Source organism: Saccopteryx leptura, chromosome X, assembly GCF_036850995.1.
Source record: "Saccopteryx leptura isolate mSacLep1 chromosome X, mSacLep1_pri_phased_curated, whole genome shotgun sequence".
NCBI lineage: Eukaryota > Metazoa > Chordata > Mammalia > Chiroptera > Emballonuridae > Saccopteryx > Saccopteryx leptura.
Genome location: NC_089516.1, coordinates 135722218 through 135741860, shown reverse-complemented (window position 1 = coordinate 135741860; position 19643 = coordinate 135722218). Strand labels below are relative to the sequence as shown.

The 19643-nt window shown below is 38.9% G+C and overlaps 1 protein-coding gene across 5 annotated transcripts in view; it reads left to right on the top strand.

The window, feature by feature from the left end:
• The window catches only part of FGF13 (fibroblast growth factor 13), a 745910-nt gene that overhangs the window by 185902 nt on the left and 540365 nt on the right, over positions 1–19643 (top strand). The gene's annotated exons all lie outside the window — the stretch shown is intronic.

Here is a 19643-nt window from a genome sequence, read left to right as displayed (position 1 = left end):
TTGATTGATTTGTGAATATTGTACAGCCTTGCCTCGCAAGAATGAATCCTACTTGATCATGGTGTATGATTTTTTCCATATATTGCTGGATCCGGTTTGCTAATATTTTGTTGAGGATTTTTGCATCTAAATTCATCAGGGATATTGGCCTATAATTTTCTTTTTTTGTGTTGTCTTTGCCTGGTTTTGGAATCAGAATTATGCTCACCTCATAAAAGGAGGTTGGAAGTCTTCCTTCCTCTTGAATTTTTTGAAATAGCTGGAGAAGGATAGGAGTTAGTTCTTCTTTGAATATTTGGTAGAATTCACTTGTGAAGCCATCAGGCCCAGGACTTTTCTTTTTTGGTAGTTTTTTGATAGCTCTTTCAATCTCATTTGTTGTAATTGGTCTGTTTAAGTTTTCTGATTCTTCCAGATTGATTTTTGGAAGATTATATGATTGATATATGCTGGCAAGGATGTGGAGAAAAGGGAACCCTCCTGCACTGCTGGTGGGAATGCAGACAGGTGCAGCCACTGTGGAAAACAGTATGGAGATTCCTCAAGAAATTAAAAATCGAACTGCCTTTTGACCCAGCTATACCACTGTTAGGAATATACCCCAAGAAAACCATTGCACTGTTTGAAAAAAAGAAATGCACCCCCATGTTTATGGCAGCATTGTTCACAATAACAAAGATTTGGAAACAGCCCAAGTGTCCATCAGAGGACGAGTGGATTAAAAAGCTTTGGTAAATATATACTATGGAATACTACTCAGCCATAACAAATGATGACATAGGATGTTTTACAACAATATGGATGGGCCTTGATAACATTATACTGAGTGAAAGAAGTAAATCAGAAAAAACTAAGAACTATATTTTTCCATGCATAGGTGGGACATAAAGATTAGACTCAGAGACATGAACAACAGTGTTGGGGTTACAGGGTGGGGGGAGGAGAGGGAGGGGGTTGGGGGAGGGGAGGGGCAAAAAGATCATTGCTTTTCAGCATTTGCCATATTCCCCCCTTAATCTATAGACAGACAGCACATATTTACGTATGATTTTCCCACTATAAAAAATGCTGTCTTAGGGACAAATGCTGATAAACTATTTCAGCAGTTCCTCCTTCTTCAAAGACTTATATGTCAACATAAAGCTCCATGTTTCATAGGACATACTCAAGCTCACTCCATGCTCCCTGGAGCTTTAGCACAAGGGAATGCCCCCCCCCTTTTTTAGTATTTTTTCTTTTATTTATTTATTTTTTGTATTTTTCTGAGGATGGGGATGGGGAGGCAGTCAGACAGACTCCTGCATGCGCCTGACTGGGATCCACCTGGCATGCCTACCAGGGGGGAATGCTCTGCCCATCTGGGGTGTTGCTCTGTTACAAGTGGAGCCATTCTAGCGACTGGGGCAGAGGCCATGGGGCCATTTTTAGTGCCCAGGGTGATGTTGCTCCGGTGGAGCCTTGGCTGCGGGTGGGAGGAGAAAGACAAAGAGGAAGGAGAGGGGGAGAGGTGGAGAGGTAGATGGGCGCTTCTCTTGTGTGCTCTGGCCAGGAATCGAACCCGGGATTCCTGCGCACCAGGCCAATGACTCTGACAGGTCTACCATATCATGCTTTTTACTTAAAAAAATTTACATTTCTTTTGAATGCTGATGAACAGGAGACACCAAATCTTTTTTGCCTGCAAACTACTACCTTCTTTATTAGATCTAGCTAATAACACTGTTCTGTCTTTTTTTCAAATCGCTCCAGATATATGGAAAAGATTTATATAGGTGGATGAGGATCCTCAAACCCCTCAGCGAGATCTTCTGAGAATGGCTTTTAAGATAGCTAGAGGCAGAAAAAGCCCAATAGAGATCAGGGGAACTACCAGCTTTTAGGATACACCCTTAAAGGCTCCAATGCCCGAAAGGGGTCTCTTAGGATGCCATCTGGGTCCTGCTTCAATAGTGGAAAGGAAGGTCATTGAGCTAAAGCCTGCCAGGCTTACACGCCTCTGCTGTGAGGAAACAGGGACACTGGAAGGTGGGCTTCCCCCTCGCTCCTCTAAGGGAGGGTTCAGTCCCTTCCAGCCCTGCTCCAGCCACCTATGACCTAACCTTGCCCAGAATGCTGGGGTTTGCCACTGAAGGCTGAAGGTGCCCAGGGCTGTCGGCCCCATCTACGACACTGTGGACGAGCCTAGGGTATTTCTTCCAAGAAGCAGGTAAACTGATCTAATCTCATTTGCACAAGGGCCACTTAACTATGTTTTGCCTGAATAGTCAGGTTTTTTATTCTTTCCTCAAAGATCTCTGTTGTGGGTGTTGATAGTCCTATTTTCTGCTGCTTTGCTTAATATATAGTGTTTCCTTTATGCCTCCTACCTCAATGCCCCACTCATATTTCAGGCTGCGACCTACTCCTAATTTAGAGCTCTCTTTCCTCCTTTTGCCAACTTGTATTATGAATTTACCTTTGCCACTCAGCTTAGTGTATCCCAAGGTTCTCTTTACCAAGCCACAGTCACACAGCTCCAGGTAAAAGCAACCTGGTCTCTACTCTCCAGGCAGAGGAGAACAGAAGCTCCATATTCACGCATGCTGCAAATGGCTTTTCCAGTCTACCTGAATCATTACCAGCTAGAAGCAGTGGTTATTGGGACTTGGACATGAGCTGCAAAGTATAGAATGGTGACAACAATTCCTGTGCCATGCAGACTTTTCCTGTGGGGAACTTTCCTGGACTCCTGCTCCCTGTGACAGCTCCTAACAGACTGAACTGTGGTTGGGTTGCATTTTTCAGGGATTTGGCATGGTGATGGGGCCAACTTGGACTTGGTGAACATGTTAAGGACACTACTCTTTTATGGATTCTTGCTGTATTGGCCAAGAGTTTGCTTAAAGGCTTTTAATCACTGTAAAAAAAAATAGAGGACTGGATGAAGAAGATGGGGCACATATACACCATGGTATACTATTCAGCTAGGAGAAATGATGACATCGGATCACTTACAGCGGATTGGTGGAGTCTTGGTAGCATTGTGCGGGGTGAAATAAGCGTATCAGAAAAAATCAGGAACTGCAGGATTCCATACATTGGTGGGACATAAGAGCGAGACTAAGAGGCATGGACAGGAGTGTGGTGGTTACGGGGGGTGGGGGGAGGGAAGGAGGGAGAGGGGGGAGGGGTACAGAGAGAACTGGATGGAGGGTGGCGGAGGACGATCTCTCTTCGGGTGATGGGTATGCAACAGAACTAAATGACAAGATAACTTGGAAATGTTTTCTTTGAATGTATGTACCCTGATTTATTGATGTCACCCCATTAAAATAAAAATTTATTTATATAAAAAATATATAAACACGGCAGTGCAGCAACAATAGAAGTCACCAAATGCCATCACTCAGGAATACTTAAATTGGCACTTGAATGTGACATTAGCCCTTCTCTGTGGTTTAAATTCCTTAGAATGATTAAAGGAGGAGGAAGCTTCTCAGCAAACCTGATTGCTGCTTTCGTTCCAATGAGATCGCTGAAAAAAAAAATCAGATGAGGTATTATATAATTGTGCACTTGAAACCTATATAATTTTATTAACCCATGTAACCCAAATAAATTAAATATATATATTTTAAATTATGACTAACATTCATATAGTATTTTATAGTTTACATGGCCTATTCTTTTCTATCATCTCATTTGGTCTACACAGTCTCATTTGGTCTACATAGTCTCATAGATGGTTAAGACAGGGATTGGTATTTAATTTTACAGATGAGAATACTGAAGCCCATAGTGTCCAGCTAGGAAGAAGCACAGCCAAGATTTATAGAATCTACATACCTTGACTCTAAGCACTTCACCACAATGTTCCCATTAATTAGATGAGATAACCCAAGGTATACAATAAAATGATTGCTACTGCCACTGTTGCCTTTCCTCTTCCTCATTCTTCTCATCACTGTCCTCTTCCTCCTTCTAATTCTTCTTCTACTCAGTGTCCTTATGACAATTTATAGTTTATATTTTGAGAGGCTGAATATCTATATGCTCATGAATGTTGTAGAACTGCCCAGAAGACTAAGGATGACATCAAAGGCACAAAATCATCCCTGTTGTATCACCCTCCCTCCCTTTTCTCTCTCTATTCTGCCCTCTATTTTTCGTTCTTTACTTAGTTCTATAAATATATATTTTTGGAAAAATCTTTTATTGCCTTAAAACATCTGGTTTACAAATAGAAAATACAAAATATGTTTTTAAAATGAAGCAAGGAATTCAGGAAACATTTTGCTATTATGTTTTAAGGCACTAAGGAGTAAACACCTTTATCCTCGTCAAAAAAGTAAGGCATACTTTTTGTCCATTTTTCTTCCACCACTAACTCGCTTTTCCTAACTGAAGTGTGAACTTCTTTTATTAAGTACAGGGTCTGTACACACATGCACAGGAACATACCTGGCTCCTCCGGAAGTGGCCCAAGCACCATAGCACTGATGCTAGTGCAGGCTGCTCCATATATGCTGAGTTCAAGGCAGCCATAATAGCAACGGCACTGTGGTCGATTGTAGCTGCTTAAAGTACAGGAGGAATTATCAAAATTTATTTTCAGGAGATGCTATCCAAGCCTATAGGTAGGGCCAAATAGCAGGTTAGGCAGGAGAGATCAGCTTGGGTTTGTTTAAAAGCAATCTCTTTAAATTTAGAACATCTAATAAAAAGTTATTGCTAGAAAGGGTCCCTTCCACTCCAGAGGTGGTATATATTCAGGTAGACATAATTCCTCTTTCAAGGGCTTCTTTTCCTTCTCCCCCTTTCTTCTCATCTCTCATAGGCAGCTTTAGATTTTTCAGGGTGAAATGAATAAGATTAGTTTTCAGTAAAGATTACATGAGCTTAATATTTCTCTCTCTTCAGAGAGAACAAGTATGTTGATTCTGAAGGTAGTGTCCAAAGGAAGACAACAGAGGTGACTATGACACATATAGAATCTCTGGACAGGGACTTCTTATGTAGAGAAGAACCTCCCCATTCCCAAATTCGGCCATCATAGTTCCCAAATACAGGCCTTCACAGACACACTCAGAAGGTGACCCTCAATACCCTCACACACTAGGTGTTTAACTCTCAAATTGATTTCTCTTTCACAGCCACAAGAAGTTTATTGATGTTTGGTTTGATCAGCTCTTAGGAAAGAGGGTTGTGTGACAGATCCTAACATTAGGCCAGGATAACCTAGGTCCAGAGTGCCCATGGATTTGTTCTGAATGAAGTAGTTCTGATGGTGCTTTCTTTCCCAGAGAATGTTAGCAGTCTGATGACCAGAGAATGACCCTCATCTAGAGCAGTGACTGTTCCATAGGATTGGGCTTCTAAAGTTTTTAAGACAGTAGAAAAAAAAATGTCCTGAATAAGCTTTCTTTCCTGATAGTTTGGCAGGCTTTTTCCTTGAGAGATGAAGGGTAGGTAGGAAAGCAAGGCATAAAAGGACACAGAATTCAGACCATACGTGATGACAAGCGGCACAATGTTGAGGTTTTTGAAAGATGGATTATTGAACTTAAGTATGAAGCATCAGAGAATGTCAAGGTATAACTCAGGGATAGTGCACAGGCTGAATTTTACCTGAAGCCAGGAAACCAGCAGTAATAGAAGGGTATAGCATTTAGCACATGGACAGCCAGTCTATGGCAAAGGGACTGACCCCATAAAATTTCATGAATAAGTTATTGATAGAGCCATACTAGATTCACTGGAAGGCATTGCACACTGAATAGCAGCTAAACAATAGGACCACGGCCCGGCGGCGCTGGCTCACCTTGATCATACTGAGGTCCTCCAGGCCTGAGCTACTGGGTTGAGCTAAGCTACTTGGGCGGGTCTAGTTACTTGGGCAGGTCAACTCCAGGGATTGAGCCAAGGTACTGGGGTAGGTAGAATTGCTCGGGTACAAAGAGGTGCAAGGGTGGACAGAGATGCTGGAGTGTACCAGGAGCATAAACTCCTGCTCAGGGGTGCCATCCAGCTTATCCAGTTTGGAATCTTCTTGGGATCTTCATTCATCATGACCACAGCTTCTCCTGGAGCCCTGGACTGCTGCTGAGGACTCTAGCAGTCTTTTTCTCTTCTTTCTTTTCTTTTCTTTTTCTTTCTTTTTTTTTTTTTTTTTTTTTTTTTAAAGGGACAGAGAGAGAGAGTCAGATAGGGGGATAGATAGGGACAGACAGACAGTAACGGAGAGAAATGAGAAGCATCAATCATCAGTTTTTTGTTGTGACACCTTAATTGTTCATTGATTGCTTTCTCATATGTGCCTTGACCGTGGGCCTTCAGCACACTGAGTAACTCCTTGCCCAAGCCAGTGACCTTGGGGCCAAGCTGGTGAGCTTTTTGCTCAAGCTAAATGAGCCTCCGCTCAAGCTGGCAATCTCGGGGTCTTGAACCTGGATCCTTCTGCATCCTAGTCCGACACTCTATCCACTGCACCACTGCCTGGTCAGGCGACTCTAGCAGTCTTAATGGACAGTAGCCTGGGCTGGTTTCCTAAAGCTGACAGGGCATTTGTCCCAGTCTGTCCCGGAAGAAATGTAGACTTAAGCTTGTGTAAAAGCCACAAGTTCGTCTCCCAACGCTCACTTCCAAGCTTTTGCCCTCTCTTTTTCGTGGGAACTGTTGTCCCTGATCACTGTCCCCCAAGCTGGCTGCAGACCCCTCAGACAAGTCCTGACCACTGTGCTTTGCGTCCTTCTAAGGTGTTCGAGCACGTTCAGCTCGTGGTCCAGGAAAAGTTTGTTTCTTGCAGAGCCACTTCACCTGGACCATAGTTTCTGGGCTGGCCTGGGTCCTGGCCCCCTAGGGCCCACATGACTGCCTGCCCTCTTCCTCCCGCCAGGCTTCCCTGGCCCTGCCCTGCTTTCCTACCTTGTGCTTTCTCTCCCTCCATCCTCCTCCCCCTCCTGTCTCCCAATAACCTTGGGCTCACAGTCCAGTTGTTTTTGCCAGTTTGAGGGGTGCATTTCTCTCCAATGCTGTGGGCACCATTGAAACTGCATGGTTAATGCCCACCCCATGAACTGCCCCTCAAGTTAATTTGCCCCTTTCTAGAGGACTATATGAAAAACTTACGTCCGCCCTTTGAGGTAACCTTCCAAATAGAGTTTCTTTGCATTGGTCAGGTCCACAACTCCTGAGGTATAAATATTCATTTTAAACTCTCCTTCTGATGATTCACTGGAGATTCGGACTAAGCTCTGGCAGATGGCCAGAAAGGCCAGCTTTCATAATCCAATTCTTTTCTTTTCACTAGTAAAAGATAAATATTTTGCAGTCAGCATATTTTATTCATGATTTAATGCTTTTTGATTACTTTCCATCTGCAATGTTTAGTTTATTTTGTTGCCTTAGCTTTTTAAGTTTTCTTGTATGTAATATATTCATGAGAAATAACCAGTTGCTTTTGTTTCAAGGAAAGCTATCTTAGAGGGAAAAGTTATAATATGCCCCCCCACAACCATAATTTAGATGTGCTAAAATGACATTTACAAGCCTTAATATAAGGGGCAGGTGCCTGTTATACCAGTGCCTAGCATATGCCTCTATTTGTCATACTTTGTTGTACTTGTCAGCTTACTTGTCCACACCTCCCTCCTCACTCTACTGTGTACTCCTTAAAGGTAGGTCTGCATCTTAATAGCTTTTGTATCCCCAGAATCTGATACATATTAAAAGTAAAATAACAGTGAAAAATAGCATGGCTTCTGTGCAAAGGATAATTTATAAGCTTCTGAAGCTTTCTGGAAATATCCTGAGACTTGAGTTCTTAATCTGTTTATCAGGTGCAAAAGTGATTTTACAGACTGACTGCTCAGGGACTGTTGCTTCCCTGTTCCAGCTTCTTCTTAGTCTTCTTGGTCTCCTCCTTGTTCTTCAGGGCCATGCTTGCATTAGCAAATCTTGGCTCTTTGCACTTGGCAATGAAGAGTTTAAAATCAGTTTTTAATCTCAAAGCCCCAGGTTTAATTTCATTTGGAATCCTAACTAGATCTTAGAACTTGCCATCTGTGCTCAAATATTCTTTGAGTCTGAGTCCAGTACACTAAATCATTAAAATATTTAATTAAACTACCAGAAACAATAATGAGGATAACCATTTTGGAAACCCAAATTGATTATCCTGTGTTCCCATTCCATCTGTGAAAGCTGGTTTTCCAACCAACCCTAAGTCCTAGTAAGTGAAAGAGCCATAATACCATACTCAGAGAACATTACAAAACTTCTAAAAGTGAAGCTCGATTTTTTCTTTAGAAGTTCCTGGCATGGGAATTGAACAAATTCATGTTGCAAATGTAGGGAGAAGTAGCAATGAACCTTGACTGTCATTTCTATGGCTGACAAGCTGGATAGACCTGAGTAAGTCATCAAACTTCTCTGTGATTCTGTGGACAGTCAATCTTGAGAGCCTCTGTGGAGTTACCAGGTAGCTGAAGGGCACTTCTGTGTGTGGTATGTGCTCCGTAACCTGGAAGGAGTATCTCTACTACACACAATGCTGATATGCATGAGGGAGGGATTCTTCTTAGGATGATTCTTCAGTCACAGATCTTCCCTTAGAGGTCCAAATTTGCTTTAGCTCCAGTTAAAAAACATAAAGGATTAACATTCCCATGTAGTGTCACTCAAATTACTTCTGGAATCCTGCTATTGCCTAGAGAAGTCAACAGCGCTTCCCCTCGATGTGTACCAAACATGCTGTATTTTTAAACAGTAGAAATGATCTTGAAGAATACTATAATTCATATTTACTTGAGGGAAGTTTATTTTTTGCATGAACCTTGTGGTGATTTATTTGGTAAAGGAAACAATGCTTTTGCAATGGAAAAATCATCTTTTATCTCTTCTATAAGTTTAGACTCTTAAGTCATTTTTTTCTTAGTCATGTCAGCCTAGAGTGTGGTAGTATAATGAAAAATAATGTGTTTTACCATATTCTAAAACAATGATGATGTAATTTAAGTGTTTAGTAAATAAAAAACAAATACTTTTGATGATGATAATAATTACACATGTTTATTGAGTGTTTGCTATGTGTCCCACCCTGAGCTAACTGCTTTATATGCTCTAGTTTATGAAACCTCACTGTTTGATAGATATGAAGGTGGACTATAGTAGTTTATATTGTTTAGATTTGGGGCCTGAGTCATGAGGCTGGGAGAGAACATAAGAAGGTCTTGGGTTCAGAAGAGGACCCTGTGGTCCAGAAATAAAAAGTGATTTCCCTTGATTCAGTCAGCAATTTGTTGGAAAGACTGAGAATAGAAAAGAAGCTTTCTAGCTCCCTGCCCAGTGCCTGTTCCCCACACCGCCCTATCTCTACTACACACAATGCCTCATGCTCTATGGATGCCAGTTTGTGGCAGTCACAAGTTAAGGAATGAGTAAATCATCAATGAGTTTTATATTTAAAGTGCCCAGCATCCTAGATTCCATTGTCGTTTGTACCTGAGACCTCTTTAAATCCAGTGAGAGTTGGCTAGATAAGGAATCCTACTGAAAAACAATGTTAATATTAATAATGGCTTTAGTAAAATATATGGTAAAGAAGAATAGAGTTTAAAATGGAAAAGAGTTGAAGGAAATAGAAAATCACATAAGATGCAGTAGTGGGTCTGATATAATTTAAAGTAGGGTTGGGCAAACTTTATCAGTATAGGGCCAGATAGTAAATATTTGAGGTTATGCAGTTCAAATGGTCTCAGTTGCAATTACTGAGCTTTACCATTGTAGTAAGGAAAAGCCATACTGTATATAAACACATGGACATGCTTGTATTCCAGTAAGACGTTATTTACAAAATAGTTGGCAACCTGGATTTGGTTTGTGAGCCGGTTTGCTGATCTCTGTCTTACACAATCCTGGTTTTATATCAAGAACTGTGAATTGGTATGCTTCTGATTGCTCAACATATGTATTCTCCTTTTGTCAGGCAGGCAGGAAATGGTTAAACCCAAGTTAGGGTAGAGCAGTCTAGTGTAGCTCAATGTCCCTGGTTACCTGTGAGTGTGCCAAAGACCTCATTTTTTCCAAAGGGTATTCCTTACTGATAAATGGGCTATTAAGTTTCACTGTTCTGTTTGGAAACACAGCTTAAAAGGTTTTTTGAGCAGTGAAGTCATATAAACTAATGTGTATCTTAGTGGTAATGACAAGAAACCCCAACCTTGGACTCATCAAATATCAAGCCACAAACTGCTCCTCTGAACTTAATCAACCCTCACTATTGTTATCCCTATTAAATCAATTATTTCTGAATAATGATGATGATGGTTATGGCAGTTAATATTTATTGAGTACCTTCTATGTGTCAGGCTATTCAACTGACAGTAAATTTTCATCATTGGCTTAAACCAACAGCTCTGTGAGGCGATTAGTATCATTTCTTCCATTTTGTATTATTTTGACAATTGAGTCTCAAAGCTGTTCATGACTTGTTCAAGGTCAAAGAACAATTAAATGGCTGAGGCATATATAAAGTCCAGGCTGAATGATGGTAAAGCCTGTGGTTTTCATTACTCTATCACATTTCCATCTCTGCCCCAGGTTCTTGCTGGCACAGTGAGCCTGCCTTCCAAAGTAGTCATAATCTCTACATTCTTATGAATTTGGGTCTGAGAATGTTTTCCCATTTCTTTTTCTCCCATTTCTCTCCTGTCTGTCCTTGATTCCTAGTCTCAGGCCTGTACCACTTCACACCCAGACTGCTGCAGTGGCTCTTCACTGACCTCTACATAAAACAGCTCTATTGAGATACAATTCACACACTATACCAGTTCTGTACAGTCCACTGTAAGAACATTTTTGTCACTTCAAAAAGAAGCTCTAGCCATGGCCAGTGGTTCAATAAATAAAATGCTGACCCAGCTCACCACAGGTTGTGGGCTTGACCCCCGGTCAGGGCACATATGAAAAGTAATCAATGACTACACAGGTAAATGGAGGAACTAAGTGAAACAAGTTGATGCTTCTTTCTCTCAGTCTCTTTTCCTCTCTATCTCTCTTAAATCAATGGAAAATTTTAAAAAAAGGAAGTCCCAAGTCTTTAGCTATAACACCATTATCCCCTGTCCCTCTTCCCTCCAGCCCTGAACAACCATGAATCTAATTTCTATCTCTATGAATTTCCTTATTATGTACTTTTCATATAAGTGGAATCACAGAGTATGTGGACGTTTGTGACTGGCTTCTTTTGCTTAGCATAATGTTTTCAGGGCTCATTCTGCTTTCAAGGTTCATCCATGTTGTAGCATATATCAGTACTTCATTATTTTTTTACAGTCGAATACTATTCCCTTGTATGGATAGACCATATTTGTTTATCCTTTCATCTGTTGATAGACATTTGGGTTGTTTCCAATTTTTGTATATATTGAACTAATTGGCTTTTTAAATGTATTCTTCACAACACTCTCAGATTAATTTTCTTAAAGTCAAGCTCTCACCATGTCACCCCTCTTATTCAACATCGCCTCTGATTTCCCATTGCTTCTAGGACATTCTTTAAACTCCTGAGTTTGGATGTTATTGTTGGAAACTACCTGGTAGGAATTGACATTTATGCTGGGATAAGAATAGGTAGGAAACTGTGCCTTACTCATCATGGAGCCTTCTCATATTGTTGGAACTTTCCCACAATGATGGACTCTTCCTACACTGCTGTAACTTCCTGTGACCTCTTCTTTCCTTTTCATCATCCAGGAATATCCCATCTGTACTGCTCATGTGTCACTCAGCATGTGATGCTGCACATTGGGAAAAAGATGCTTCTCTATGTGTCTCATTTCCTTTCCTAATTTGGGAATCTCTTGAGGTCAGGGATCAAGTATGACTTAGAATTATGATCAATTGTGTAATAATGATACATACCATTTGTTGAAAACATTGCTATGTGCCAGGCCCTCTACTAGGTCCTTTCATTCCTTAACTAAGAAGTCATCAAGGACAGTACTTTTATTTCAATTTCACAGATGAGGAAACAGACTCTGAGGGTCTAAGTAACTTCTATTTGGTGGCTCATTAGGTAAATGATAGAGATCAGGGCCATCTAATTCCAAATTCATACTTACATAATGCTCTGGTGACAAGGACTTCTTTTTCTCTCCCTGCCTCTTCTCTTCTTCCTCCTCCTCCTTCGTCACCAGTTATCATCTCTCCCATTTTGCAGATGAGGAAATTAAAGTGCAGAGAAGTAAGATGTCTTTTCCGTTGTCATGTTCTTAGTAAAAAAAGACACAGGGATTTTAAAATAAGAACTTCTGTCTGTAAGGATATTTTTATTTTCCCTGACTTTACCATCATTGCATGAGTATGTGCTGGGGCCTCAGCAAGCTCTTTGAAGTTGATAATGGTCTTGTTATAAAACAGTAAGGAGGATAAAATGTTCATACATAAACAATAATAGTAACTATAAGATTCTCTGTTGTGAGGAGGGTTATAAATACTATGGAAATCTGAGAAAAGTTCTGACAACTTTATAGATGGAAGGAATCCTGATGTTAGACCTTGAAAGGGAGGTGATTCTAGTGAGGCAGAGAGGAGAGAGAGAAAGAGAGGCAAGAAGAGGGAAGTAAAGGAAGAGATTAAAAATTTTCCATGATGTCATTCTCTCACTCCAATTTTTTATATTTACCCAAATTCTTTAACAGTCTGGACATTGGTCTAACTACCATTGGGACAGCTGTTAAGAAAGAAATAAGTCGTTACATAATATGGACATGAAGATACGATTTTGTTACAAGCTTCTATTTGTCAAAGGGACAGTCAAGAAAATTATACATTTGGATGATGTCTACCAGAATTATTTGAAGTTCTATTTTAAATAAATTTGTTTTAGTGAATATATCAACATCATTTTAGTGACTTTTAATTTGCGGCAGATTTCACAAAAGCAACCATTTATACCTCAAAGTATGACTCATGCACAAATGTAGATATAGCATGCTCTGGCTATGACAAGTAAGCCCTTCTCCATAGGGTATTAGTCCTAAGCAAAAGCCATGGCCTGTGTAAATTCTCCTCTTTCCTTGTCTGTTCCTGTGTTGTGAAATATGGAAGCAGACAACACAAGGCTAAACTTTTGAATCAATCCAAGTTCACGAAAGCCCTATTTCTTAAGAAAGCATAGTCTTATAGCATGCCTTGGCTGCAATTTACCTAAGAAGTCCCCCAGGAGACCACAATGACTAATGACAGCCCATATTAGATGCCTGGTTCTCTAACAGTGTTAGCCTGGTCTTAGTTGGTAAGCTAACATTGCTTTGTGTTCTGCTTTGCATTGTTCCCAAAAGCTTTTCCCTATCCTCAGAACAATCCAGTTGTAAACTCTACTTGATATTCTAAAGATTGATTCTTGTCAATAGGGTTAATATGTATTTCCAGAGTACTGTTTTTGCCCCATCTTCTGAAATGGTTCTGTAGCACTGTGTCACAGAGTTATTTCAGGATGGTGGTAGGCTGAGATAGTAAACCAATTTTTTAAATCTTCATTTAATTTCATTTACTGCAGTTTTAAAGGGAATATTTTGGGACCTGAAGGTATCCCTTTTCATTGAAAAATATTTTATATTTATCCTAAAAATCTTATATTTCCTTAAATTCCATTTTTTATTTCTCAAATATAATAACTCTCTTAGTTTTCTTGAAAGGCAAAGTTATACCCAGTTTTCATTGATTGTTCTTTTTCAAAAACTATAAGCTGGTCTCTCACTTAAAAATATGATACCATGTTGGATTAAAAACTATAAATAATGGCATGTTTTCAAAACAAACGCTGTAGTTAGAATAGCAGTAAAAGAAATTGCACCCATTTTTAGGTATTTACAGGAGACTATTCAATAACTTTTGACTTCAAGGATGATTAAAAAGTACATTTATTGTTTTCTAACCAAACCACAATATTAATAATCTTTGGAGGTAGAGTGGTGTATTGGCTTCTTGTCAGAATGGCTTTATGGAGAATATTGCCAGCTTTTAATGCCAGCTTCTTAGCAGAGGTTAGAGTTGGATCTCTGAGTCCAGTGCATTTACGTTTTAACAGTCAAGTTTTCCAAATCTTGATGGACTTGTTCAATTTGAAGATGCATGACTCATGTTTGAAGACTGGACTAACTCAGAGCATCTTGACCTTAAAAAAAGATTGCTTCTGTACCAAAATTGGCACCAAGTAACTTGAAAGCCACATAAAAGCTGGTTTGACATTAGCATAAGCAGAGCTTAGGAGTAGACGTAAAAGAAAGCTTAAGAGAAAAATTAAATATCGATTGTACAAAATAATTTCAATCTCAAAATATCACAATTATTTAGTTGTCTGTTACCATGGCAAGGCTAAGGGAGATGAATGTCAGCCCCTTTTTGTCATTACGTCAAAAAGGCATGGAGTCTGAAACAGAACCAGATTCGAGATAAAACATTTTAGCTTGTTAAGAAAAATAATTCTGAAGAGGTCCTCTTAAGTAAGGAAGATACATGAAAATTAATGGTTCAGATGATATTGATACCAATATAACATACACTAAATATAATTGATTATATTATATGATATTATGAAATATTGTATATAAAAATAGACTGCTCCTCTTGCTCTATCATTATTATGTGCCTTGCAAAGACAATACCCTAGCAACTACGTTTCTTGCCTTCTGGTATTGTGGGAGAAGATCAGAGGATAGATGGTAATATATAGATTTCTTCTACTTGGGCCAAGGAACATGGATCACATATAAAGTTAATAACGTACATTTCCCTTTTGGGATATAGGAAATCACATCTATACACTGAGGCTTGGTGTCAGAGCTGTAACTTTTCAAGAAAGGGGATAATTATGAAGCTCTTTACCTTTTTTGGTAGTGGATGAATTCTATCATTTGCAAGTGTTTGTACTTTTCAAAAGGTGGAAACAAACAAAAAACCTTCCTCTTCTTGTATCACTCACTCCCTGAAGTGGTCTCAGCTGGGCCCTTGAAGTACCAAGTTTTTACATGGTGATCTGCCTTCCCTGAGTTGGCTACCTTTTGAGGTTTAGTTTTCTTATAAAATTGCTAGTGTTGATTATTGTTAGTGCTGCTCAGAGCTGCCCACTATTGTTCTTATCTGCTTTTTATCCTCCCTTTTCCCCTCCATTCTTGTCTCCTACCCTTCCTCTTTCCCCCTATTCTTTGTAGCTTCCTCTCTCTTTTTAAATTTCTCTATTTCTCTCACTTGTAGTTGCTAGTATATCTTGACTGAGGTACTTGTTTGATACCTCCACAATCTCCTGCATTTTTGTCCTTACTACATGGTGTATTGATCTTGGTATAGCTGTGTTTCAAGCCGGGGTGATCTTCTCTGCAAACCCTGCTTATTGTTTTACTTTCCTGGTGGTTGCTGTGTGTGTGTGTGTGTGTGTATCTGTGCGTGTGTGTGTGTGTGTGTGTGTGTGAGAAAGAGAGATAGATAGAGAGAGAGAGAATGAAAGAGAGAAAGAGAGAGAGAGAGATGGAGGGAGGGAGAGTATGTGTGTTTGCTTTCCTCAGTAAGTGGCAGGATGACCTACATGAATGACTATTGCATAATTCTTGGGCTAAAGATAAGCCTTCCTTCCAGTCAAGTTTGCTTCTCAGTTGCTGTCAGCACTCTGGATTATGGTTCCAGTAATTTTGGACTTAAGTGATCTAGGAGTAAGTTGTCATTTTCATGACTAGGTGTCTTCTAACATAACAATTTTCACACATTTTTGTTTGTTTTGCTTCGTATTCTTTTCACAGTGAGTTTTATAAATTCTTCCTGAAATATTATGCCAAGTCCAATATTTCCAACAGGTAGAGTTGGAGCTGCTTTTCAGAAGGGGAGGCAAAGACAGACAACACATATGCCTAGACTGGCATCCACCCTGCAAGCCTACTAGGATGTGATATTCTGTCCATGGAGCCATTTTCAGCACCTGACTGGTGCCAACTTGCTCCAATGGAACCATGGCTGCAGGAGAGGAAGAGAGAGAGAGAGAGAGAGAGAGAGAGAGAGAGAGAGAGAGAGAAAGAGAGAGAGAGAGAGAGAGAGAGAAGCGAGACGGGGAAGGATGGAGAAGCAGATAGGCAGATAGGCACTTCTCCTGTGTGTCCCGACTGGGAAATGAACCTGGGACATTCCCACACTGGGCTGATGCTTTACCACTGAGTCAACCAGCCAGGAACATCTCTGGACACTCTTGGGGCTTAGGATGTATTAGAATCATTGTTCTTTTTGAGACAGAAATAACATCCTCTCTACTACCATTTTCTTCATCATAAAACCCAGACAGAATCAGCCATAGACAGAAGTTTAACAGGTTACTGTGACTTTCAGGGACATTAGTTGAGTAAGATTTGTTCTCTTGTAATGAGGTGTTATTTTCAACTTTTGTTCCAAAAAGAGAAGTTGGGTCAGTCAAACCCAGCAAATATATATTTATTTGATTCATTTGGATATATCATTTGAAGGTCAAGACTAAAATGCTTTGTGCCTGCAGGCACGGAGTTGCCAGAGGAAGCATGGCAGGGAGCTGAGATGAGAACACTACTGTTAGTTAGAATTGAGATGTCAGTAAAGGAGATCTGGAGCAAAGGTTGCTCATAGAGGGGAAGCCTCTTTGAAAGTGAGATGACAGGTAATTTTATGCTCTTTTTAGAGTCCTTTTAGTGTTGCTTACCCTTTGAACTCTGAGGTTATGTAGTGGGCTTCATCTAATAGCCCTCAGCTGGTCTTCCTCACCATCACTGTCCTATTTGAAGTCCTCCTCCTTCTAATGTGGATTATCAGGAGAACACAAAAGTGATCCTTCTGCCTCCATACTTTCTGGTTGATTTTATATGTATATATTTTTACTTTATTGGGCTGATACAAACAGTATGGTGATACCCAGAGGGTGTGGGAAAGCAGTTGTTTGTTTTTTAATGCTTATGGTGAAGTGTGCATACATAGAAATGTACACAACTTATGTATAAAGATTAAAAATAATTATAATGAGCCTGACCTGTGGTGGCGCAGTGGATAAAGCTTTGACCTGGAATGCTGAGGTTGCTGGTTCAAAACCCTGGGCTTGCCTGGTCAAGGCACATATGGGAGTTGATGCTTTCTGCTCCCCCTTCTCTCTCTCTCTCTCTCTCTCTCTCTCTCTCTCTCTCTTTCTCTCTCTCTCTCTCCTCTCTAAAATGAATAAATAAATAAAGTTTAAAAAAAACAAGAAAAAAAAAAAAGAAAAAATAATAATTATAATGAAAAAATAAAATGAACTCCCATGGTTTTACCATATAGCCTGGAAAATAGAATATGATACTACTTGTATTTTTGAAGCCTGAATTTGACAACCTTGATAAGTTCTTTTCATAAGATTCTAATAATTTATAAGATTTTAAATTTTATGTAGTCAATCACATTATCTGCAAATAATGAAAGTTTTATTTCTTCCTTTCTTGCCCTTATGCCAACGTTTCCATTGTTTTATCTTACTGCTAGTACAATGTTGAATCAGAGTGATAAAAGTGGACATTCTTCTTTTGTTACTGATTTTAAATAGAATACTTAAAATATTTCATTTTTGACTTATGATACTTTAAATTTTTTTGTATAGACAGATTTTATCAGATTGGAGAAATAACCACCTATAATTAGCTAATAATATTTATTGTGAATGAATGTAGATTTTTATCAAATCAAATATATTCTCTGTATTTTTTGAGATGATCATATAGCATACTTTTTTCTTTCATTCTCGTTGAATCCTCTGAAGTAATACAGTGTTTTATACTCAGAATTTTTAATGTTAACACAAACTTAAATTCTTATAATTAAACTAACTTGATCACAATTTATTTTCATTTTATACTTTGCTAGATTTCATTTGCTAATATTTTCTTCAGCACTTTGACATTTATGTTCAAAAGTTAGAATAGTATATATACCTTACTCTATTAATGTTTTCTATTTTTAGTGCCAAGGTGAAAGTTTCATTATAAAATGAGTTGGAGAATAGTTCTTTCTTCTTTCTTTCAAAGTGCTTGTAAAAGATTAGAATTATCTGTTTCTTTACTGGTTAGTAGAACTAGCTTGTAAGCCCACTTCCCCTTAGGTCTGGCATTTGTTTAATGGAATGTTTGAAAACATTTTAATGGTTATATAGGACCATAGTTGAGTCAATTTTAAAATTTATATTTTATGGTAACTTGGATATTTAATCAAAATTACTGAATTTATGGGTGTAAATTGCTCATAGCATTATTTGACTTTTAAATTCTCTGCTGCACCTACAGTTGTGCTCCTTTTAATTCCTAATATCATTTATTTGTGCCTGTGTTATCATTTATTTGTATTTCAAAGTCCACATAATCACCAAAACAGTGTTATTAAAACATGGTACTAATCATATAGCTATATTTCATAGGAGGACTTTCAAGATTCTTTATGATCTAGTTTCAGCCTAGTATTAGCTTTCTATTTTTTAACTTTTTCTTTTCTTTTATTTTCTCTTTTTCTTTTCTTTTTACACATTACTTTGATTTCCAGCCACACTGAATCTGGACTCTACTGTTCTCCTTATATACTCTTAACTTTCTTTGAACAGTACCTTCATTTGTGCCCATCCCACCATTTTGACCACTCTTTCTCACATTTTCATCTTTTGAAATACTTGTTTCTCAAGGCTCACTTCAAATTTTATCTGTTCCATGAAGCTTCCCCTATTTTCCCCTGAACAGATATCTCGTTCTTTTGTATTTCCATCACATAGTCCCCCAAACTTCAAACAAATATGATGTTCTGTTTGATATTTAATGAATATGTACATGTCTGTAAATACTGTAGGTTGTGACTGTCTTGAAGGAAAAACCCTGCCTTATTCTTGTCTTCATTCTAAGTACCTAGCAAGGAATGACTCAGAATCTTTTAAATTCAATTGGACTGAATGAACTTGAGTGTAACTGAGCAGGCATTTATCCCTTGGCAAAGTGTGAAATTGCAAAAGTGAATTGTAAGTCACATGCTACAATCTGGGGTAAAGTGAAGATATCTTTACTGCTAAAAATTCTTCTTCCTCACGTAGTTGAAGCCTTAAAGTCTACTATTTCAGCTTCATTCAGTTGTATAAAAGTCTTTCTCCTTGCTAAAAATGCTGCCTAGTCTGGGGGAGCATAAGAGACCTTATCAGTTATTGATACCCTACGGATAACAATTTTCTCGGATCCCTAGAAAGTGGGTGGCTTTGCTAGATCCTTTCATGAAAGCAGATATGTTAATGGACATAGACAAGGAACAGCTTTTAGGGAGAAGAACAATGTAGAGAGGGGTAGCTAGATATACTCATATTTGTTACCTTTTATTTAATATATAATATATTCCAAGTATTGTGTTAAGTTGTATATGATTTTATACCAACTCAAAGATGTAGGTAGTGTCATTGTCTCCATTTTTACAGATGAAAAAAATAGAATTAAGGAGGTTAAGAAGCTTAGCAAAGGCTGCTCAGCTAGTAAGTAGAAAAACAGATTCAAAGTGATGTCTGGTGGTCACTATTCATCTACAACCCAATCTATCTTTTCTTTATGACCTCATTCAAAACCTCTGCTATTTACTGAGCTACTGCTAAGTTAGTAATCTCTGCC